This window comes from Hyaena hyaena, unplaced genomic scaffold, assembly GCF_003009895.1.
Source record: "Hyaena hyaena isolate Hyena2069 unplaced genomic scaffold, ASM300989v1 scaffold_306, whole genome shotgun sequence".
Lineage (NCBI taxonomy): Eukaryota > Metazoa > Chordata > Mammalia > Carnivora > Hyaenidae > Hyaena > Hyaena hyaena.
Window position 1 is genome coordinate 938,759 of NW_024080935.1, and position 16,179 is coordinate 954,937.

Sequence of the window (16,179 nt, forward strand, 5' to 3'; positions counted from 1 at the left end):
GGACTCCAGTTTTGTGTTTAGTTTCATATCAGGACTCCTTGATAAAATTAGCCCTTCTTTCTCCTTTTACTTCTTGCTTTTATGTTATTCATCTGTTCTATAAACTCATTCATTTATTCAACAAACATTTGAATGCCTGTTAAATGCCAGGCACTTGGTTCGGCACTGAGAAAGCCACATTTCCTACCAATGAAAATCCTTACTAAAAGAGACAGAAACACAAAGAATTATGATAAGATGTCAAATACCATAATAGATAATACCATATAAAATAACAAGAGCTACCCTTTTCTTTTTTTTTTTTTTTTAATGTTTTATTTCTAGGAGAGAGAGAGAGAGACACAGCGTGAGCAGGGGAGGGTCAGAGAGAGAGGGAGTCACAGACTGAATCAGGCTCCAGGCTCTGAGCTGGCAGTCAGCACAGAGCCCGACGCGGGGCTCAAACCACGAACCGCGAGATCATGACCTAAGCGAAAGTCGGACGCTTAACTGACTAAGCCACCCAGGTGCCCAAAGAGCTACCCTTTTCTGAATAACTTCTAAGTGGGTCAAGCATTTAATGGCCTTCAAATGTTATCTTGTTCAAACATACCAATAACAAAAGCAAATCAACATTATCCCTACTCTACAAATGAGAAAACCAAGGCTTAGCAATGTTAGGAAACTTGCCCATGGTTTTCAGCTAGTCAACAGCTATATGTAATCCACACATACAACCACACACACATATGCATGATACAAAAATATGGAAAAAAGAATATTTGCAAACTTCGAATAAGATACTTTCTAAAGTAAGACAAATACCAGAAACTATAAATGGAAAAATGGATCAACTTAACTATTTTTTTTTAGTTGGGTTTGTTTTGTTCTGTTTTGTTTTTTGTTTTTTGAGGGAGAGAGAGAGGGCTGGGGGGAGAGGAGGGCAGAGCGGCAGAGGGAGAGAGATAGAAAGAATCCCAAGTTCCATGCTCAGCATGGAGCCTGATGAGGGGGCTCAATCCCATGACCCTGGGATCATGGCCTGAACCAAAATCAAGAGACTGAGCCAACAGTGGCTCAACGGACTGAGCCACCCAGGCGCCCCATGAATCAACATAACTATTTAAAATTAAAAGCCTCTGAAGTAATCTCTTGGACATTGGCCTTAGCAACGTATTTATGGATGTGTCTCCTCCGGTAAGGGAAACAAAAGCAAAAATAAACTTTTGGGACTACACCAAAATAAAAAGCTATTGCACAGCAAAGGAAACTATTAACGAAACAGAAAGGGAACCTAGTGAATGGGAGAAAATGTTTGCAAATGATATATCTGATAAGGGGTTGCTATCCAAAATATATAAAGAACTTACACAACTCAACACACAAACACACACACACACACAAAATCCAATTTAAAAATAGGCAGAGGACTTGAATAAACATTTTTCCAAAGAAGACATCAGATGGCCAACAGACACATGAAAAGATGCTCAACATCACGAATCGTCAGGGAAATGCAAGTCAAAACCACAAGGAGCTATCACCCACACCTGTCAGAATGACTAGTACCTTAAAGACAATAAATCGCAAATGTTAGATGTGGAAAAGATCCAAAGGACACAGAGAAGAGGGAACCCTGGTGCACTGTTGGTAGGAATGTAAATTGGTGCAGCAATGTGGAAAACAGTATGGAGGTTAAAAATTGAAATACTGCACAATCCAGTAATTCTACTACTGGGTATTTGCCCAAAGGAAATGAAAACACTAATTTGAAAAGATACATGCACCCCTTTGTTTATTGCAGCATTATTTACAGTAGTCAAGATATGGTAACAAGTGTCCATCAATAGCTGAATTGATAAAGAAGATGTGGTATATAAACACAGTGGAATATTACTCAGCCTTAAAAAGGAATGAGGTGTTGGGTGCCTGGGTGGCTCAGTTAAGCATCCAACTCTTGGTTTTGGCTTTATGATCTCATGGTTTTCATGAGTTCGAGCCCCACCTTGGTCTCTACACTGACAATGCAGAGCCTGCTTGGTATTCTCTCTCTCTCCCTCTCTCTGCCTGTCCCCAACTCATGCTGTCTCTGTCTTTCTGAAAAGTGAATTAAAAAAAATTTTTTTAATGAGATTTTGCCATTTGCAACGATATGGATGGGCCTAAGGGCATTGTGCCAAGTGAAATAAATCAGAGAACGAGAAATATCATATGATTTCACCTAAATGTGAATTTAAAGAAAACCCCACAAAACCAGAGTCTTAAATACAGAGAAGAAACTGGGAGTTGCCACAGGGAAAGAGGGTGAGGAGATGGGTAAAATAGATTAACGGGGATAAGAGGTACAAAAAAAATTTAAAGCCTATATATGTTGAAGAACTTCATGCAAGTGAGAAGCAGGAGAAAATAACAGTAATATATATTAATAGTCAAGTGGTTAGCAGCAGCTAATAATGCCCTCCTACCAGGTGAAATTCACAGAAAGTAAAATGCACAGATCTTAAGTATAAAATTGCATAAGTTTTCACAAACGTAATGCCCATATAAACCCCCCAATCAAAACATTTCCCGTTATTCCAGAAGTTCCAGAATGAGGAACTTCTCTCATTCCCCTTTCCAGTTATTCCCCATCTCCTCTGACAAGGGAACCAGTGTCCTCATGCTGTCATCAAATACTTAATGTTTTTTCCTGAAATGTCCAAAATTATTTTATTAGATTGTAAGTTTTTTGGTTTGGTTTGGTTTGGTTTTAGATTGCAAATTTCTTTAAAAAATTTTTTTTAAATGTTTATTTCTATTCTTGAGAGAGATACAGAGTGTGAGCAGGAGAGGGACAGAGAGAGAGGGAAACACAGAATCTGAAGGAGGCTCCAGGCTCCAAGTTGTCAGCACAGAGCCTGACATAGGGCTCAAACTCACGAACTGTGAGATCATGACCTGGGCTGAAGTCAGATGCTCAACTGACTGAGGCACGCAGGTGCCCATAAAATTTGGCATTTAAATCATTTTAAAATATAACAAGTTCATTTACAATGTTGTACAACCATCACCACTATTTATTTCCAAAACTTTTCATCACCCTAAACAAAAATTCTATAACCATTAAGCAATAGATCCCATTACCCACTGGACCCAGATCCCAAAAACCTCTTTACTACTTTCCATTTTCACAAATTTGTCCATTCTAGATATTTCATATAAATGGAATCATACAATATTTGTCCTTTTGTGTCTGGCTAGTTTTAATTAGCATAATGTCTTCAAGGTTCATCGATGTTGTAGCATGTTTCAGAATTTCTTTACTTTTTTTTTTTTAAAATAAGCTTTATGCCCAACATGGGGCTTAAACTCATGGCCCTGATATTGAGAGTTGCATGCTCTACCAACTGAGCCAGCCCAGGTACCCCGAAGAATTTCTTTCCTTTTTAAGGCTGAATAATATTCCATTGTACATACACACCACATTTTGTTTATTCATTCACTTATAGATGGACACTTAGACTGTTTGCACATTTGGCTATTGTGAATCATTCTGCTACAAACACTGGTGTACAAGTAATTGTTTGAGTCCCTGTTTTCAGATCTCTATATGCCTAGGAATGGAATTGCTTGGTCATATGGTAATCCTGTTTAACTATGAGAAACTGCCTGACTGTTTTCCGCCATGGCCACACCATATTACATCCCCACCAGCAGTGTACAAGTGTTTCAATATCGTGACATTGTCACCAACACTTGTTATTATCTTTTTGATAATAGCCATCCCAGCGTGTTGGGAATAGTGTCTTGTTTTGGTTTTTATTTGCATTCCCCTAACAACTTATGGTGTTGAGCATTTTCTGTGTGCATATTTATCATTTGTACATGGTCTCTGAAATAAGTCAAGTCCTTTGTTTTTGAATTAGGTTGTTTGCGGTTTTGTCACTTGAATTGTAGGGGTTCTGTATATGTTCTGGAAATGAATCTCTTTTTTTTTTTTTTTTTTACAAATAGTTTATTGTCAAATTAGTTTCCACATAACACTCAGTGCTCATCCCCAGGAAATGAATCTCTTAACAGATATTTGATTTGTAAATATTTTCTCCCAGTCTTTGTATTGTCTGTTCACTCTCTTGATGATGCCCTTTGATACACAAGTTTTTCATTCTAATTAAGTCAAATTGTTCTACTTGTTTTTGTTGCCTATGCTTTGATGTAATATTTAAGAAATTATTGCCAAGGTCATGAAGATTTGTCCCTATTTTTTTTTGAGAGTTTGGTGGTTTTCATTTTTATATTTAGGTCTATTATCTATTTTTAATTAATTTGTGTATATGGTATAAGTGTCCAACTTCATTTTTTGGCATGTGGATATCCAGTACCTCTGGCACAATTTGTTGAAGAGACTCTTCTTTTCCCCATTGAATGATCTTAGCACCCTTGTAAAAAATCAGTTAACCAGGGGCACCTGGGTGGCTCAGTCAGTTAAGCTTCCAGCTTCAGCTCAGGTCATGATCTCGCAGTTCGTGGGTCTGAGCCTGGGGTCGGACTCTGTGCTGACAGCTCAGAGCCTGGAGCTTGCTTTGGATTCTGTGTCTCCCTCTCTCTCTGCCCCTCCCCTGCTCATGCTCATCATGCTCTGTCTCTCTCTCAAAAAAATAAATAAACGTTAAAAAAAATTTTTTTAATCAGTTAACCATACAGACACATGGCCCCTAACCAGTGTTTCAAGACTTGCAAAATATGAACCTAATCATTATTCACAACCTTATTTTTTTTAATGCTTTATTTATTTCTGAGAGAGACAGAGAGACAGTGTGAGCAGGGGAGGGTCAGAGAGAGAGGGAGACACAGAATCTGAAGCAGGCTCCAGGCTCTAAGCTAGCTGTCAGCACAGAGCCCGATGCGGGGCTCGAACCCACGAACCGTGAGATCATGACCTGAGCCGAAGTCGGACACTTAACCGACTGAGCCACCCAGGCGCCCCGACAACCTTTTTTTTTTTTAACTACAAGAAAGTCTTTTGTCATCTACCTTCTCGCTGGCTTCATTTAATTTATATACAAATATTTATCTCTATTCATTAACAATATGACAACAAAGCAACCCTGAATTCCTTCTATGAAAACAACCCTGTCAACACCATTGTCCAAATCTTTTTGATTGTGCACTTCCATCAGGAAGAACTTTTGAACCTATACCTTTAATATATATGCATTTGTTTACTTATAAAGTTTTTATAATATTGCTCTACTAATACATTATTTATTGTATAAAACATGGAAAAATAGATAATTGGTAGGTGTGAAAAAATCAATTGACTATAGATGTGAGTGTTTATTTCTGAGTTTTCAGTTTTATTCTGTTCTTTTTCATCAGTGGCTTCAATTACCAAATACATTGATGATTCAGAAATCCCTATCTTACAGATATGCTGTTTCGAAGAGGCACATGGACCCCAATGTTTATAGCAGCATTATCAACAAGAGCCAAAGTATGGAAAGACCCCAAATGTCCACCAATGGATGAATGGATAAAGAAGATGTGGTATATATATATATATATTTATATATATATATACAAGATGTGGTATATATATATATTTATATATATATACAAGATGTGGTATATATATATATTTATATATATATATAAAATGGAGTATTACTTAGCAATAAAAAAGAATGAAATCTTGCCATTTGCAAATATGTGGATGGAACTAGAAGATATTATGCTAAGTGAAATTAGAGAAAGAAAAATGTATGATTTCACTCATATGAGGACTTTAAGATACAAAACAGATGAATGTAAGGTAAGGGAAGCAAAAATAATATAAAAACAAAGAGGAAGACAAGACATAAGAGACTCCTAAATATGGAGAACAAACAGAAGGTTACTGGGGGTGGGGTGGGAGGGGGGATAGGCTAAATGGTAAGGGGCATTAAGGAATCTACTCCTGAAATCATTATTGCACTATATACTAACTAACTTGGATGTAAATTTTTAAAAAAATACTAATAATAATAAAGGAAAATAATGCATGTTGGTGAGGATGTAGAGATATTGCAACCTTTGTACATGGCTAGTAGGAATGTAAAATGGTGAAGCCACTGGGACAGTTACTCAATGAATTAAACATACAACTACCATACGACCCAGCAATTCCACTCCTAAGCACATACCCCCCAAAGTTGTAAACAGGTGTTCAAACAAAAATCTGTACACTAATGTTCATAGTGTTTCTATTCATAGTGGCGAAAAGGTGGAAATAACCCAATGTCTATCAGCAGATGAATGGATAAACCAAATATAATGTATATATAAAGTGGAATACTATTTAGCCTTACAAAGGAAGGGCATTCTGACACTGACTGCAACATGGATGCACCCTGAGGACATTATGCTAAGTGAAATGAGCTAGTCACAAATAGACACATACTGTATGGTTCCACTTATGTGAGGTCTAGAGTAGTCAAATTCATAGAGACAGAAAGTAGAATGGTGTTGTTAGGCCTTGAGAGAAAGGAGAATGAGGAGTCATTATTTAATGGGTACAGAGTTGCAGTTTGGGAAAATGAAAAAAGTTCTGGAGGTGGATGGTGGTAATATTTACACAATGTGAATGTACATACTGCCACTGAACCATGCACTTAACGATGGTAAACTTTATGTTATATATATTATAACACAATAAAAAAATGGGGAAAAAAAGAATGAAGTACTGACATGTGAAACAACATGGATGAACCCTGAAAACATTATGCTGAGTGAAAGAGGCCAGACACAAAGGGTCACATATTGTATGATTCCATTTATATGAAATGCCCAAAAGAGGCAAATTCATAGAGACAGAAGTAGACAAGTGGCTCCTGAAGGCTAGGCAGAAGGGGTCTAGGGAATAACAGCTTAATGGATGTGGGGTTTCCTTTAGGGTGATGAAAATATGATGGACTTAGAGGTAATGATCGCACAACATTGTAAATGTACTTAATGCCATTAGATTATGCTCTTTAAAATGGTTAAAATGGTAAATTGTATGTTATATGTATTTTACCATAATTTTTAAAAAAAAAACTGAGCGTATTACTTTTGCTTAGTATACCCTCTCTTACTGTATCTTCATCTCAAGTTAACAGTATCGTTATCTACCCAGTCTCCCAAGCAAGAAACCTCTGAGTCAGCCTTGACTCCATCTTCCCCCTTCACTCCCCACATTTCATCCATCATCAAAACTGGAATCCCTCCCCTTCTCTCCATGCCTAGTGCCTTTGATTACTTTAGGCTGTCATTATCTCTCACTGGGACTACAGCAGCCAGGTGTCTCTTCACCCTTCTCACTGCCTCCAGATTCTCCTCCCTTCAATCCATCACCCACGTTGCCTACTGGGTTAGCTTCCTAAAAGAACAATCTAGATTTCTCTGCTCTGCTAAAGACCTCTGATGACTCCAGGAGAAAGTTCTAATTCCTGGTACATACAACATCCTTTACAACCTAGCCTCAACTCTGCTTTCCAACAACACCTTCTGTCTTTCACTCCAGCCACATAAATGTCTTGCAGTTCTGCTGTTCTACACCACCATACTTTTGGCTAGCACTGTTCTCTCTTCGTGGAACACACTTGTTTCTACCTGGTGCACACTTTCTTTTTTTAAGACCAATCTCTAAGCGCACAACCTCTGTAATGTTTTTCCCACTCTCAAGAGTCGTCACCCTCATCATGTTTCTCTGTAACACTCCATCCATTACAGTACACAGCATTCTGCATTCCAGCTTTCTTGTAGAAAGTCTATCTCCTTTGGGTTGCAAATTTCTGAAAGCAAAGACTGTTTCACATCCTCCTCATCTCTATAACCTCAACACTCATCTGGTAGCTGGCATGTGGTAGTCTGAAAATGTTGGGGAGGTGGGTTCCTCTCCCATTCTCCTCAGTAACTGTTCCAAGGCGCTCCCATTCTCCTTTGAATCCTTTACCCAACCTCTGAAACTTCTGAGTCGTCAGCACATGACCTCACCAGAAAGAGGCCATCAACCATGATATCCTTGAACTCCCTGCCCTTGCCGCACAGCCTCTGTACCCCTCAAACACACTTGCCCACATACCCATCTAAACTTTCCTCCTTGCCTCTGTCACAACAGAGCACGTATGTGTCCCTCTTCCAGCCCAAGGCCAATCCCCTCACTATGCTCTAGATCCCCTCTCAACTCCTTAGTGCTTCCTCCATCATCTTTCTCTCCTATTCCACCTGTATTCATTCCATAAAAATGTACAGAGCAACTCTCTGTGCCTGGATGCCAGGATTATAATGGGGAACAAGTTAGATAATGCTCCAGACCTCATAAAGCTTCCACTGTAGTAAGAAAGATAGACAATTAACAAGTAATTTTGAAATGGATGTGAAGGAAATGAATATAAAGCTATAGAGAATAAGAGAAGGGTCACATTAAATAAGGGGGTCAGAGAAATGTTTTGTTTTTTTGGGGGGAGGCGGGAGGTGTGTGTGTGTGTAGGTGACATTTGAGCTGATGTCTGAAGTTTTCTGTGTGAAAATCTGGCAGATGAGCATTCCAAGTAGAAGGAACAGCAGTGCATAGATCCAGAGAGGAAAGGACTGGCTTGTAGAGAGTCAGGGTGATCCAAACATGAGGGAGGGGAGGGTGGTGTGAAAAGAGGTTGGAGAGCTACTCTGGGGCTCTCCAGTAAACCATTGTGAAGAGACTGGAGTTTATTATAAAGTGGAATGGAAAGCCAATGGAGATTTTAAAGGAGAATATTATGACAATATATTCATTTTTAAGTGATCACTCTGCCTCTGGAAGGAGAATAAATTGAAAGGAGGCAATAGAGGGAAAGAGGAAATTAGGAACAATTTCCAAAGTGCAAGGAAGATAGGATGGGCTAGTACCAAGGTTATCACATGGGGTTGGAGAGAAGTAGTTGAATTGAAGATACCAGAAGCAATGGGACCTGGTGATGGAGGGAAAGAGAGAAATCTCGTCTTTACTGGTTCCCTTCCCTCACCCAAAACACACTCATACCCATGGTTTTAACTATCCTTTGATAACTAATTGTTATCAAAGAGACCTGAATCCCAAGAGCAAACCTTTTGGCTAATATATCTAACATCCACTGTCACCTCCAACTCAGCATATCTAAAAGGACTCATGATGAGCTCGTGTTCTGTCTGCAACTACTCCCCTCTACCTCCACTGTCCCCTGGCTTGGTTGACACCACCACCCGTACTCTCATCAAACCCAAAACCTCAGAACCCATCCTTGCCTCTACCTGACTCCTAAGCCCTCATATCCAACCAATCTGAAACTTTGCCACCCTATAGGTACTTCTCAAATCCACTCTTCCCTCGGCCTTTCCACTGCCACTGCCTTTGTGCACGCCCTCAACACCTCTCTTGCCTGGGCCACTGAAACCATTTCCAGACTTGTTCCCCAGAATTCTGTCTTTCAGATGCAGAATGATCATTCTTAAATACCAGTTTACTGCCTTCGCGATAAAGTTGAAGTTTCTTGGTTTGTCCCATAAGACCCTTGGCAGTCATATTCCTGCTGACCCCTGCAGCGCTATCCTCCACTGCTCTAACCCCCCCTTGTACTTTAAACTCCAGTGAAAACGGTACATTTATGGTTCTACAAACATAAGTTGCTAATTCAGATATTTATGCCTGTGCTCAAGCCGTTTCTTTCACTAGATCACTCCCTACCCTTATTTGCCTGAAAAACCCCTATTAATCACTTACATGTTGAATTTATATTTCATGTCTAGACCTTTCTCTCAAAGTCCACATTCATATATTTCATTGCCTATGTGACATTTCCACTGGCATGTCTAATAGGTCTCAGAAAGTTAAAATATACAAAACTGAACACTCCATCTTTCTCCCTGAAACTTCTCTTACCTTCAGCCTGCTTGTCTCCATTGAGGGTAACTCTGTTATTATTTTCAGTAGCTCAGGCCCAAACCCCGGAGGTCATTTTTAACTCTTTTCTTTCTCTCTCATGCCACTTCCAATTCTGTGGCTCCACCTTAAATACATATCAGAATCCACCCACTTCTTACGATCTCCACTACAACCATGTTGGTCCAAGCCTCTATCATCTCACACCTGACTTACGGGACTCTCTGCTTCTACCTTTACCCCCACCACAGTCCACTCTAAAAACAAAATCCAGAATAATATTTTCCTTTTAATTTTTAAAAGTTTGTTTATTTAGAGAGAGACAGAGTACTTGTGCACGTGAGCACATGAGTAGAGGAGGGACAGAGAGAAGGAGAGACAGAATCCCAAGCAGGCTCCATGCCATCAATGCAGAGCCCCATGAGGGCTCAAACCATGAGATCATGACTTTAGCAGAGATCAAGAGCTGGATGCTTAACTGACTCACTGGCCCCACATCCAAAATTATCTTTAAATAAATTTATTTTAGGGGAGCCTGGGTGGCACAGTCGGTTGAGCATCCAACTTCAGCTCAGGTCATGATCTCATGGTTCACGTCTGAGCCCCTTATGGGGCTCCGAGCTGGCAATGCAGAGCCTGCTTGGGATTCTCTCTCTCTCCGTCTCTGCTCCTCCCCCAGTGGTGTGTGCATGTGTACTCACTCTTCCTCTCTATCTCCAAACAAATAAAACATTTATCGTATTTTATTTTTTAATTTTTTTTATATCTCATGTCTTTATTTATTTTTAAGTAGGTCTCATGCCCAGCACGGAGCCTAGTGAGGGGCCGGAACTGAAGACCCTGAGATCAAGACCTGAGCTGAGGTCAAGAGCCAGATGCTTACCTGACTGAGCCACTTAGGCGCTCCTAAAGAAAAAAAAAATTTTTTTAAGGAAGATCATGTTAGTCCTCTGCTTAAAACCATGCAGTGACTCCTCCTTTTACCTAGAGAAAAAAACCAAAGGTGTCTCAGTGGCCTATAAGGCCCTCCAATCTGTGGCCCAAATCATCTCTCTGATCTACCTCTCCTACTATCCTCCCTCCCTCAGTCCACTGGCCTTCTTGCTGCTCTTCAAATATGTCAGGCCCACACTCACCTGAAAGCCGTTGTGCTGGCTGTTCTCACTACCTGGAAAGCTTTGTCTTAGGTATTTCCTAACTCACTCTCTTTTGTCAAGTCTTGACTCAAAAATCACCTCCTTGATGAGGCTCCTGGGTGGCTCAGTCAATTAAGTGTCCAACCTCAGCTCAGGTCATGATCTCACAGTCTGTGGGTTCGAGCCCCGCAGTCAGCTCTGAGCTGACAGCTCAGAGCCTGGAGCCTGCCTCAGATTCTGTGTTTCCCTCTCTCTCTGCCCCTCTCTGATCACACACTGTCTCTGTCTCTGTCTCTGTCTCTCAAAAGTGAATAAAACATGAAAAAGAATCACCCCCTTGACAAGGTCTACCTGACTATCTTACTTAAAATTGCTATTCACATCCCACTCTACCACGGATACTCCTTATCCCCTTAGCCTATTTTGCTTTTTTATCTTTCCATAATGCCTGTCACATTGTAACATGTGATATAATGTGCTTATTTATTATCTCTACTGGTTATTGACTTGCTAGGACATCAGCTTCATGAGGCAGGAATTTTTGTCACTAATAGATCCTAAAGAATCCACAACAGTGCCTGGCACATAGCAGGCACCTAACACATATTTGTTAAATAAATGCATTCTTCAAAACTTATCTCAGTTATCCGGTTCTTCACCAAGCTTTCCCTGGCTGTGAACAGACCCCACTCTCCCTCAAACAGATGAAATCAACCCCTCCCTTTGTTGTGCTACCTTTGTACCTTGTACTACCGTTGCACTTTCCAGATAATACTTTAGACAAGTTTGCTTGTCTAAATTGTGAGGGCAAGGTTCGGGACTTGTCCTATTCATGTCTACATTCTTGTGCTCAGCTCAGGGCCTGACAAGAATCTGCATCATTTTGATGAATAAACTAATAAAGCCACACCAAGATCAAATGTCTGGAAGGACCCTATTGGTGAGGGCATGGGAAAATAGGCCCACCCTCAGGGTAGATGGGAGTCCAAATTGATTTAAGTTTTCTGCAGGACAAAGTGAAAATATCTGTCAAGATGAACATAACCTTTGACCTTTACCTTTAGGAATTTATCTGACAAACTTACTCATTCATGTATTTCAAGAAGTATTACAAAGATATTCGTTGCAGCGTTGTTTATACCATCAAAACAAAGAACACCAATGGAATTGTCCCCTCAGTAGGGCCCTAAGAATATGATGTAGCTACTAAATATCTACACGTACAGACCTGAAATAAGTCCCAGGTGGAGCTTATTCAGGTGAAAACAGTATAATGTAAGAAAAGATAAAGTATGTTAACATATGTGTTTCACAAAAAGGAGAAGATTAGATGCACATGTACTTGTATATGTATAGTATGTTTTGTAAAGATAAAGAAGAAACTCTAAACAGGGGCTGCCTCTAGAGAAGAGAACTAGGGGTCAGGGTCAGGAGGAAATGAATTTTATACTGCATATTCTGTTACTGTTGGAATTTTTTATCGTGTGTATCATATTTTCAATAGGAATTAAAACTTTTCTAATTAATAAAATAAGACTCAAAGGTGCATGTTGGACAAGGATGGAGAAGACATGTAGCCCTCCATTATGCCTTGGGTGATTGATTGAAAAATGACAGATCTCTTTTAGGAGCCTCTGTCCTCAACACATCTCTCTCCTTCTCTCTGTCTCTGTCTTTATCTCATCTTTTTTTCTTTTCTTTTTCTTTTTAGTCATCTCTTTCAAAATGAGCGGCTTGGCCAGAGAGACCTCTTGTCAGTAGAATGGTCTGGTGAGAAAGAGGACAAGACTGAGGCTGGAGACCTGGGCTGGGACCCTGGTCCTGCATAGAGCCACTCCTTGAGAGATGTGGCCATGAGCCACAGGACTGTGTCCAAAGCATCTGGATTCAGGCTGTTCGGATCCATATAGTACATGAGAGGCAGTCAGATAGTCTCTATAGTGGCTATATTCAGAATGTGGTTCTGAGTAATCAGTTTCTTACAGCAAGGCTCAGCCTGACGTTATGAGCATAGGAAGACAGTCTTGACTCCAGGGGCCAGCATTGGCCAGGGGAACTAGTGCCAGTCCTGGGGAGACTGCTTTGTCATTCGGGGAAATTAAGGCAGAAACTTGGGTCCAAATAGCAGAGAAAAGGGGAAAGATAGGGGTTTTATGGGTTTAAGACTCCCAGGGCTCACCTTAGGCAGTCAAAGGAAGGCATAGGTCCCTGGGCTTTTTGGAGAATAGAGTAAAGGACATGTTGTGTGGGAAATGGCAAGGATACAGAAGGGGAAGTGAGTTAATGGGGGCGCTTAGCCTAAAGCTTTTTCTGTTTCCTCCCATTTTCACAAGCCAAAGATGTCATAGAATTTGGTCCCTTGCTCCTATGATTCTAGTGCTGGAAGGATCCTTAAAGATTCTAGCCAATGCTCTGGGTGAATCCTTCTATATTCTAGGCACAATTCATACACTCACAGTACTGGTAAAGCTCTCAGAGACTATGCTACCTGGTATACAATCCCCTTCTGCTTTCTCCTCCGAAGAAGCATGCCCAAAAGATGTTCCCCCATAGCCCTTTTCTGCCTGCCCCAGTCCTAGCTCTCAATAAGAAGCCCATACCTGCGACAATTCCACTTTCTTTTCCTCCAAAGCCAGCTGAAAGTCAGGAGGCGGCACACTGCTGAGAAGCCCAGGAAGTCCCCCAGATTGCTCTGTAGTCAGACCAGCTTCATTAAATGAACTTTGTTCCCCAGAGATTTGATCACGGAGGTGTTATTGTGTACTTGATCACAGTTCCTATGGCTACAGGCTCACAGTGGGAAGAGAGTAGGTATACATCAGCATCTTCCTGTAAAATAGGGATTTGACCTCATTTATAGTCAAACATGCAGTGGGCAACCTTGCAAATGGCACAGCATGAATAGAATTCAGAGAGTTCTGAATGACTTATGCAGAAAAGAACATTAAATAAAACAGTTACATGTGAAAGTATGTGTTCAATCCCTGGTTCACTTAGGTACTTAATGGCTGTTAACTATTTATAATATTAATCTTTACATCCAGAAGGGAGACCATCCAACTAAAAGGTTGTAAACTGGCAGCCCTCGGGCCAGATCAAACCCATAGACCTGTTATATATGATTTCAGACATTTTAAAACTCAATTTGAGTTAACTTAAAAAAAAAAATCAGTGTCTTTCGGTGAAAACAAACAAAGCCAATTTCCAGTGACAATGCCCTCCTTTCAAAGGCAACCAATAATTGAACAAAGTTGGGTTTATTGACTCCCTGCATTGAGGGAGACCACAAAATATGGGAAGTTGTAGGGTATTTCAGTATATGAAGATGTTATAAATGACTTCGTATAGGACTTGAGCTTGGGTTAAGTTTCTGGGGAAGACCCAAGGATACGGGCTTTGCTCTGGTTTGAAGGCTATGAGGAAATGGGGATAGTTCTATGACTGGGTATCTTAAATTTTTTTATATAAAAGGTGGGAAGAGGGGTGCCTGGGTGGCTCACTCAGTTAAACACCCGTCACTTGATTTTGGCTGAAGTCATGATCTTGCAGCTCATGGGATCAAGCCCTGCAAGCAGTCTCTGTGCTGACACCACCGAGCCTGCTTGGGATTCTCTCCCTGTTTCTCTTTGCCCCTTCCTCACTTCCTCTCTCAAAATGAATTTTAAAATACACTTAAAAAATAAATAAAGGTGGGAAGAAAAGAGTAAGACTAACGCTATCATTGATAAAGGAGCATAATCCTCATCTTAGCCAGAATGGAGATTATTTGGTCATTTCTGTTTGGATAATGCTTGTTTTTGTCAGTGTTCAGTTATGATAGAATGGTCTTGTTTTTGCCTTGATCCATCACTGTGGTAGCCTTGTCATGTTAGTGTTTTGTGAAATTGTTTATTCATCAAGAGAAAACCACAGTTTAGCTTTGAGTGTCATACCTCAACACCAAATTCTATCAACATCAATTCTATCAACACCAAAGCCTAGATGATAGTGCCAGGCCAGCTCCAGGCTGTCAGAAGATGCTTTCTCTTTCTCAGTTTCCCTCTTGGGCAAGGGTCCATGCAATTAGGCCTTAGGATTTTAGTCTACTACGCAGCTCTTCAGTATTGCCAAGATTTTGCTCATTAGGAGATTCCCAAGAGAACATCTATAATTCAACTTAGGTCAGTCTCACCTTTTTCTTTTGTTACAGCAAGAGTTGTTGAATCCTCTGACTTGATTTTGGTTACACAGTAGCATTTAAGACTCTGAAGACAAGGGGCCTTTGGGTGGCTCAGTTGGTTGAGCATCATCCAACTTTTGATTTCAGCTCAGGTCATGATCTCACAGTTCCTGATATCAAACCCCACGTCGGTCTCTGCACTGTCAGCGCAGAGCCTGCTTAGGATTCTCTCTCTCCCTCTCTCTACTCCTACCCCGCTCACTCTTGCTCCTCTCACAAAATAAATAAGTACTTTTAAGAAAGACTCTGAAAAACATCAGCCAACTATGTTACGGGAAATTACCAGAAGCAAACTAGTTTCTATTAAACTATTACTTCTCGTAATAGGTCCTGAAGACAGGGGCCCAGGGTATCAAACCCAGGCAATGAAACCATGTCCAAAAGTCCAGCTTGTCTTTTTTTAGAGATTGAAGTGACTTCTTCTTTATTTTAATGTTTATTTATTTATTTAGAGAGAGAGACAGACAAGGATGAGGGGAAGAGAGAGAGGGAGAGAGAGATTCCCAAGCAGGTTCCATGCCTAGCACTGAGCCCCACACAGGGCTCAATCCCACAACCACGAGATCATGACCTGAGCCAAAATCAAGAGTCAGTTGCTTAACTGACTGTGCCACCTAGGTCCCCCTAAAGTGACTTCTTTTAGCATAGTCACAGACTGTTCTACTTGACTTGTATTTTACAGGTGCAGCAAGAAGTGTTTGTGGAAGCATAACTTTCACCCTGGTTAATAAATTCAAATTTAAATTGGTTGTTGAGTTTCTAAGTAGATGTATCATTTGTGATGTCTGCTGAGGTTAGAGACAAGTTTTGGATCCTCTTTTCCAGTAGTATTTTCCCTCTCTGGGAAGTGCAGCTCATATCATATGCATGATAAGGGAGTAGGTTATCTCTCCTGGGAGTTTATCTGAGTAGCCTATTCTTGTCTCATTTCAGAGATTTCTCAGTACCATTCT